This window comes from Equus quagga, chromosome 8 (genome assembly GCF_021613505.1).
Source record: "Equus quagga isolate Etosha38 chromosome 8, UCLA_HA_Equagga_1.0, whole genome shotgun sequence".
Taxonomy (NCBI): domain Eukaryota; kingdom Metazoa; phylum Chordata; class Mammalia; order Perissodactyla; family Equidae; genus Equus; species Equus quagga.
In genome coordinates this window covers 107,084,582-107,091,303 of record NC_060274.1, presented here as the reverse complement: position 1 = coordinate 107,091,303, position 6,722 = coordinate 107,084,582, and the positions used below count along the sequence as shown (strand labels likewise).

At 49.2% G+C, this 6,722-nt stretch overlaps 1 protein-coding gene across 1 annotated transcript in view; it reads left to right on the top strand.

Moving 5' to 3' along the window:
* Positions 1 to 277: 277 nt before the first annotated feature.
* The window catches only part of GRM8 (glutamate metabotropic receptor 8), a 718,399-nt gene continuing 711,954 nt past the window's right edge, over positions 278 to 6,722 (top strand). Inside the window, exon 1 of the mRNA XM_046670043.1 lies at positions 278 to 370. The gene's annotated coding sequence lies outside the window, so the exon portion shown is untranslated. The remainder of the gene's footprint in view (positions 371 to 6,722) is intronic.

Sequence of the window (6,722 nt, the reverse complement as noted above, 5' to 3'; positions counted from 1 at the left end):
GCTCGGTGACACCGAAATCCAGGGGCTCCCGCCCCTCGGGGTTCCTCCTCCTGCTTCCCGAGGTGGCTGGTTGGCGCGAAGCGATTGGCGATCCCGGGCGCGATCCCGGCCGCGGCTCCCCGCGCCGCGCCGGGTGAATGGCCGCGGGCGGAGGATCGGGAGGCGCCGCGCGCAGACCAATCGCGGCCGCCGGTGGGAGTATTTGTTATTCACATGGAAGAGACTTGGCGCCGGCTGGGCCAGCGCAGCCCCCTCAGCCCGAGACCAGCCACAAGTGCGGCCGCGGTGCTCGCCTTGCGCGGCGGCGGCGCTGACATGGAGCTGCGGGCCCCCCGCGGGCTTCCTCACCGCGCCCTCTGCGGGGAGCAGGGTAAGACTCGCCGAGCAGCAGAGAGAGGAAAAGAGGAAAGCAAGTGCCAAACCACAGGAAAAAAAACGCGCCCTCCCTTCACTCCCCCCAAACGCTGTGCTTGAGGAAAAAGGATTTCCCCTATTTTATTCCCCTTTCCGTTTTCTTTTCTAAAACCATTCAGTGGACAGCCAGGTGCACCGTTCCTTCTCAGATCACTTTAGTGATTTGCTTTTCCTGGGCACGAGTAGATGGCCTTGCACACCCGGAGACTGGGAGAGAACTGGCGGGCGGAGGTGATGGGGATGGGGGGCGAGGGAAAGTGGGCACCAGGGGGCGAGGGGCTGGCCGGGCATCGGAGCTTGATTGGGTGACTGTTGATTTTACGTTGCAAAGAACAAGGCAGCCACCCCTCTTGTCTTCCCGTGATTACATTCCACTGAAGAGGTTCAGAAAAGAGGGAGGCTTAGCTAGGAACTCCCCGGGCTTGGAGATGTGATCCCCTAAAAGTTTAGTCGGCGAATGGGAGACTGCAGGGTGACGGGAAGGGGCAGGCGCGCCTAGGGCGCTCTGATGGGGCGTGCAGCGGCAGGATTTTAAAGCGCTCTTCCTCGGATTGCCTGCCCTGGGTGACCTCCTGGACCTGCCCTGGCGGAATCCGGACTTGCCCCGCCGAGATGACGAGGTACCTCCGTTCTGCGAATCTAACGGGAGGGATTTCCGAAGTTAGAGGCTTCCGGGATGAGTTGGGGGAACCCCCGCCTTCCGGAGCGTGGGGTTGGATGAATGTCTAACCAAGACCTAAGGAAGAAGGGGGTCGCAGGAGAAGCTGAGCGGTTTGGGGGGTTTCGATACTCCACATCCCCGCACTGCGTACGTCTGCCTTGAGTTGCGTTCTCCGAGTGAGCCCCGCGAGGTTGGGATTTCCGCGCCCCCCTTTTGTGGCTTTCGGGAAAACACTGGAGTTCCGTGTCCTGTTGGGCGGGGGGAGGGGGGATAGGAAGGCAGAGCAGGAATGGTCTTGGTGATCTTGAATTAAAAAAGCAAAGGCAAATGCTCCAGACCACTCCTCCGAAGCACCTGCGGCCAGCGTGGCCCCGGTTTTGGGCGGCCGAGCGCAGGGCGTGGGCGCTCGGGGCGGCAGGGGCGGCAGGTGCGGCCGGAGCAGAGGCGCTCTCGGCCCGACCGCGCGCAGTGGCTGGATCCCCCGGCGCGCGGGGGGACTGGGGCGGCGCCGGAATACCCGGGCAGCGCGGGAAAGGCAAGAGGGACCAGGTACTTCTGCTAAGGCTCTGAGGTCTACCCAGAGCCCGGGTCAACAGCCGAAGGAACCGAGAAGAAAAAGGAAGATGCGGCGGGGAAAAGCGGAGTGGGAGCGGGGGCGGGGTGAGTGGCTGCGGGCTGAGATAGAGGTAGAGGTGGAGAACCCTCTGAGCCACGGCGAGAGCGAGCCCATCTGCTCTGTCAAACAGCTCCGAGATCCCTTGAGGTTTGTACAGTTGGTGAAAATAGAATCTCCTCCCCCCAAGCCCCTCTGTCTGACCCGCTCCCTTGGTGCAAATGAAATGCAGAGGGGCGTGCGAGTCACCCAACTGCGCAAGACGGCACCCCCACGCTTCCCTGAAGAATTGTTTCCCTGGTCGCTCAAATCTCAGAGCTTGGGATCAGAGAGTGCGCGCCCAGGATGGTGGGGGTGAAAATAGACCCACTCGCCAGCTGCAGAAGCCCCAAACCCCTCAGTCCCCGAAGCTGATCCCGCCGGGAGGGAATGCCCTATTTGCCATTTGGGGGTGATCCTTTCCCGCAGACCTGATGGCGTGGGAGTCTCGCGAACACCCAAGAATATACTACGGTCTCTGCCACTACGGCGATTGAGCGATTGAATACAAATCTTGCCAAGTGACAGAACGGGAAAACGGTGTTGGTGGTGGAGATATTGACAAGAAATATCATAAACGGGAGAAATGCATTCCGATGATAGCTTGTATTTCGCTTGACAGAAAACGTAAAAAGAGAAAAAGAGCCACCAGCAGGTAGATCTTGGATAAACAGCTTATAGCACTTGACTGTAATTTCCATTTTCCGTTATGAAATTGTTTGTCAATAATTGCAAATGGCTACAGAAACCACTTTAGTTTACTTTGGTCACTTGCTTGTGAATAATGTCTTGAAAGATCTCTGCAGGAGACAGAATCAGCTGTGTGAAATTCATTGCCTGGTTTTTGAAAATATGTGGTTTGATAATTTTGAAGAGAAAAGCTATATCCATCAGGGAAAATGAAGTAAGATTTTTAAATGTAGTTTTCCCATTTCAGAGTCAACTACAGGTTGCATTATACCTGAGATGAAGACAACATTCTTGCTTTTAAATCAGGGATGTGGTGAGACATAGCTGAAGGGAGGCTCTCTAGGAGAAGATTTACCCAGAATAAAGTAGATGCTGAGAACACAGCTCTATACTGTTATTTGGGCTCAGTTTATTCTATTTGGTTTGTGCTAGCTAGTTCTGTCTGTCCATGCTCCCTTTACAAATTATGACTACTTGAATAATTCTAAAAACATCTAAATCCCAAGGGAATGGATAAAAGGATGAATTGAATTCCAATGAGTGCAGGAGAAAGTTAGAGGTCTGGAGAGAGGTGCTCTTTTCAAAGTTGACTGGGCAGCTTGGAGCTGCTGAGGGGCTTGTTTAATTGGTATTTATGCAGCAAACAACCCAGCTGACAATCTTTGTGTAAGAATGTTCCCTTGTCTTCAGGGCATGAGGCACAGAATAGTGCACACACGGTATTCTGGTAGCATCATGGTAGCACATCATGGTAGCAATGGTATTTTTCCTCCCAAGTTTCTTTCCCACTGTCTTCTTCCTGTGGTTAGAATGCCCAACATAAAGAGGATCTTGCTTTAGTCCTGTGAGTGGAGTTGTTCTGTTTCAGTGTCTTAAAAAGAAGATGCCGCATGGATTTCTCTCTTAATTGGACCCACAGCAAAGACCTGACCACATTTCTGTGCCTGCCAAGCAGAATGGCTTGCAAAGTTTCAGGAAACTGCTGCTGTTTTCTTGATAGAACCTGTTTGGACGTTGTCAGACTCACACGTGTGGTTTGCTCAGGAGGGATGGTCACTCCATGCTGTTCCAGGACAGGATGTGGACAGAGAGCCAGCTGGATCTTATTGTTTCTATCCCAAGAGCGAGCAGGTTTTCTGTCTGCTGGGGATTTAAATTTCATCTTCCTTCCTTCTTTCCTTCCTCTCTCTCTTTCTTTCCTTCTTCCTCTCTCTCCTTCCCTCCCTCCCTCCCTCCCTTCTTTCTTTCTTTCTTGGCTCAGAGAGTTGTTTTCTTTGATATTCCTTTCTACCTGGTGCTTTGACAAGTTGAGATGAACTCCCTCACTGACTAAGGACCTTGAGCATGATACCTTCTTATCCCAGGACGTGCATTCTGAGTGGTGGGCATTGCTGTTGGAGTGATTTGAGGGGCACTGCTGAGAAGCTCCTGACTCATGATTGATAACTCCCAGCTTTCGCTTGTTACATTGCCAGTCTTAACCACAATTAGAGAGATTTCTTTGGTAAAGAAATCATGGAACTCCTGGAAATCATTTTACAAATGTAGATGTTTCAGTTAGGGGGTGGCAGTAATACATCTTCAGGTTTTGAGGGCTGTTAATGAATCTGCTCACTCCCTGGGGAGGGCCAAGGTTGTGAGAAAACCAGATCTTAGGATTGTGACCTGTGGGACACATCAGCCCTGAGGGAGGAGCAGGGAGGGAACAGGTGAGCTGAAGTGGGAAGATGTAGGGGAGGCCCAAGAAGAATACGTGCAGATTGTTGGGCACATGTGTTGCCAGTTTTGTGCTTTCCCAGGCCAGGTTATGCCTAAAGATAGAAATCTGCTGGCTGTTTATTGGCTAACTTTGCCAGTGGTCATGATCCTTAGTGGTAAAGCTCAGCATTATATCCTGCATACAATTTGGGAAGCTTTCCTATTGTCCTCTTTTCACTACAGAAGAATGTCTTGTCACCACTTTCTTCAGAAAAGCCTTTTAGATGCTTCAAGTGTCCATGACCTTCAGCTCTCCAGGTCAGGTATTGCACTTCCATTGACTTTTCCTCTTGTGTGCTTCTTTCCAGTTTTCCTTCAATTTCCTTTGATGCCTTGGACATGTGATGTGTGAAGGTCTGACCAGCTCTGAGTGTAATGGGAAAGTGGTTTTTTTAGGTCTTCAAAGCACAAGACACCAGGAAAATATTTGAGTTCTAGAACTGTTTAATAGTATCCCTGTATTTCCTTACCACACTTGGCAGTTTATAAAGTACTTTTACATACGTTATATCATTTGATTTCATAACCCTGGGAGGTGGACAGGAATCATTCCTTTTTAGAAACATAGATACTGACACCAGGTTAAGTGACTTGCCCAGTGCCATACAGTGAGTATTGGGGGGAGTGAGATTAGAATCAGGGACTTCTCGGAACCCAGGACACCACACTCAGAGTCTATGTTATCAGATCAGGATTGGCTCGATACCCATTATAGTCTCCTGCACCCAGGGGGTGAGGAGAAGGGGAAAGAACGTAGCAGCAGTCCTGCATTTGAATTCTGACCTAAGATTTTAGACACATTCCTATAGTCTTTCTGTTTTTAGGTTCCTCATATCCTGAATGGGGGCCATGATGCCAACCTCATAGATGTATTTTGTGAAGGAAAGGAGACAATGTGTGTGAGGCTCCAGACACACTATAGGCATTCCATAAATGTTAGTCTCACCCCCTTTTCCTCTTCTATAAGGAACACGCTATAAAAGTGGCTTCTTATTACTTTAAATATGGTCTTTTTGTGCAATAGCTGTGTTATTGAAAAAAACTGCACAAATTGAATTCTACTGAATCAGATTGTATTTCAAATGCACGAGAGGATTTAGCTATTTAAAGGAAACCTGCGGTGAATTCTTTTGTAATGCAAATAATCACCTTCTAATTTATCTGTTTAGTAAGTTGAGCTTCTCATGTATCAGATTTTCTTAATATGGGGCTTGCTTGTACAGAAGAGCTTTCACGACCCTCTTTCACTGATGGGAAAAGTCACTCAGCTTGCGCACAGAATCAGTTATTGTGTTCAGTTGGCAAAGCCTTGCTCTGGTGTTTGGGCATAATCTCATATTCTCTTATTATTAAATAATAGAATCTCCGAATGGGAAGCTGGAAGACACCTTAGAGATCATATGCTCCATCTCGCTCATTTCACAGATGAGGAAATGGAAGCACACGGAGGTAAAGTGACATGTGCAGTGTCACCAGGCAGTGACTATCAGACAAGGACCCAATTCCAGGCCTTTGTGCCAGGGGAGGGCTCTGTCTGGCCTATCCTCACTCTGCCCCGACCAAGGTTCCAGGGCTACGCACACATGTTATGGCACAGGAGAGGATAGACAAATATGATGCATTTTCCAAGACAACCATCAAATAGCTGCAAGTGTGGGTGGTTACAAGTAAAATGGCTGGTTTTGCAATTTTGTGAGTTGATGACAATATTCGGCCTAATCTTTTTGATAAAGAGCTGAATGGAATCCTGCATAGGACTGCTATTTGGCTTTTTTATGAGAAAAAATTACCATTCTTGGCTAATGATATTCCTTAGTGAGGATTTTACCTTATCACGTCTTAAAGGCACTGGCCAGTGCTGGAGGAAGATGTGATGACAGACCCTGAGAGAGTCTACCTGGTTTGGTGGGTTTGTTCTCTTTGGCATCAGGTTGACCAGGAGACCTGATTTGAGGCAGAGGTGTTTGGACAAGCTGTATTTGATATTCTCAGCCCTCTGAGAGTTTCGGAAATCACCCTGCACTGGAAATGCCCCCAGATTGTCCCCTCCTAATTGGTACATTATTTTTCTTAAAAAGCTAACCATTGAAGATATACACATTTCTGAAAGATTTCGGTAGAGAGGTGGGGCCTCCACCCTCCCATGTGTCGTCACAGCCAGTCTCTGCAGCACTGGGGGTTTTCTCATAGGATGGGACCCACCTTGGGGGACCTGAGGATTTTGCCTGTGGTACCACTTCCTAGCTTAGGGTTTGGGTCATACTCAATCTCTCTGAGTCTTCTTTTCTCTTTTATACAAGAGCAAATGATGGATGTATGAAAATTCAATGAGATGCTCTGTAAGGCACTTGAGACTTTGGTACAGAGAAGGTATGTAGAAAATAAAAAGCAGCAGAATTCAGGGCCCTGGCCCTTGAGGAGCTATCCTTAGTACTGGCCTTTCAGGAAACAGCTAGAGCGTTGTTAGGGAGCTATCCACTCTCCCCAGCAGGCTGAAAGACTGTAGATAGAAGTGCTAATGATGTAGACCATATCATGTACTTAGGA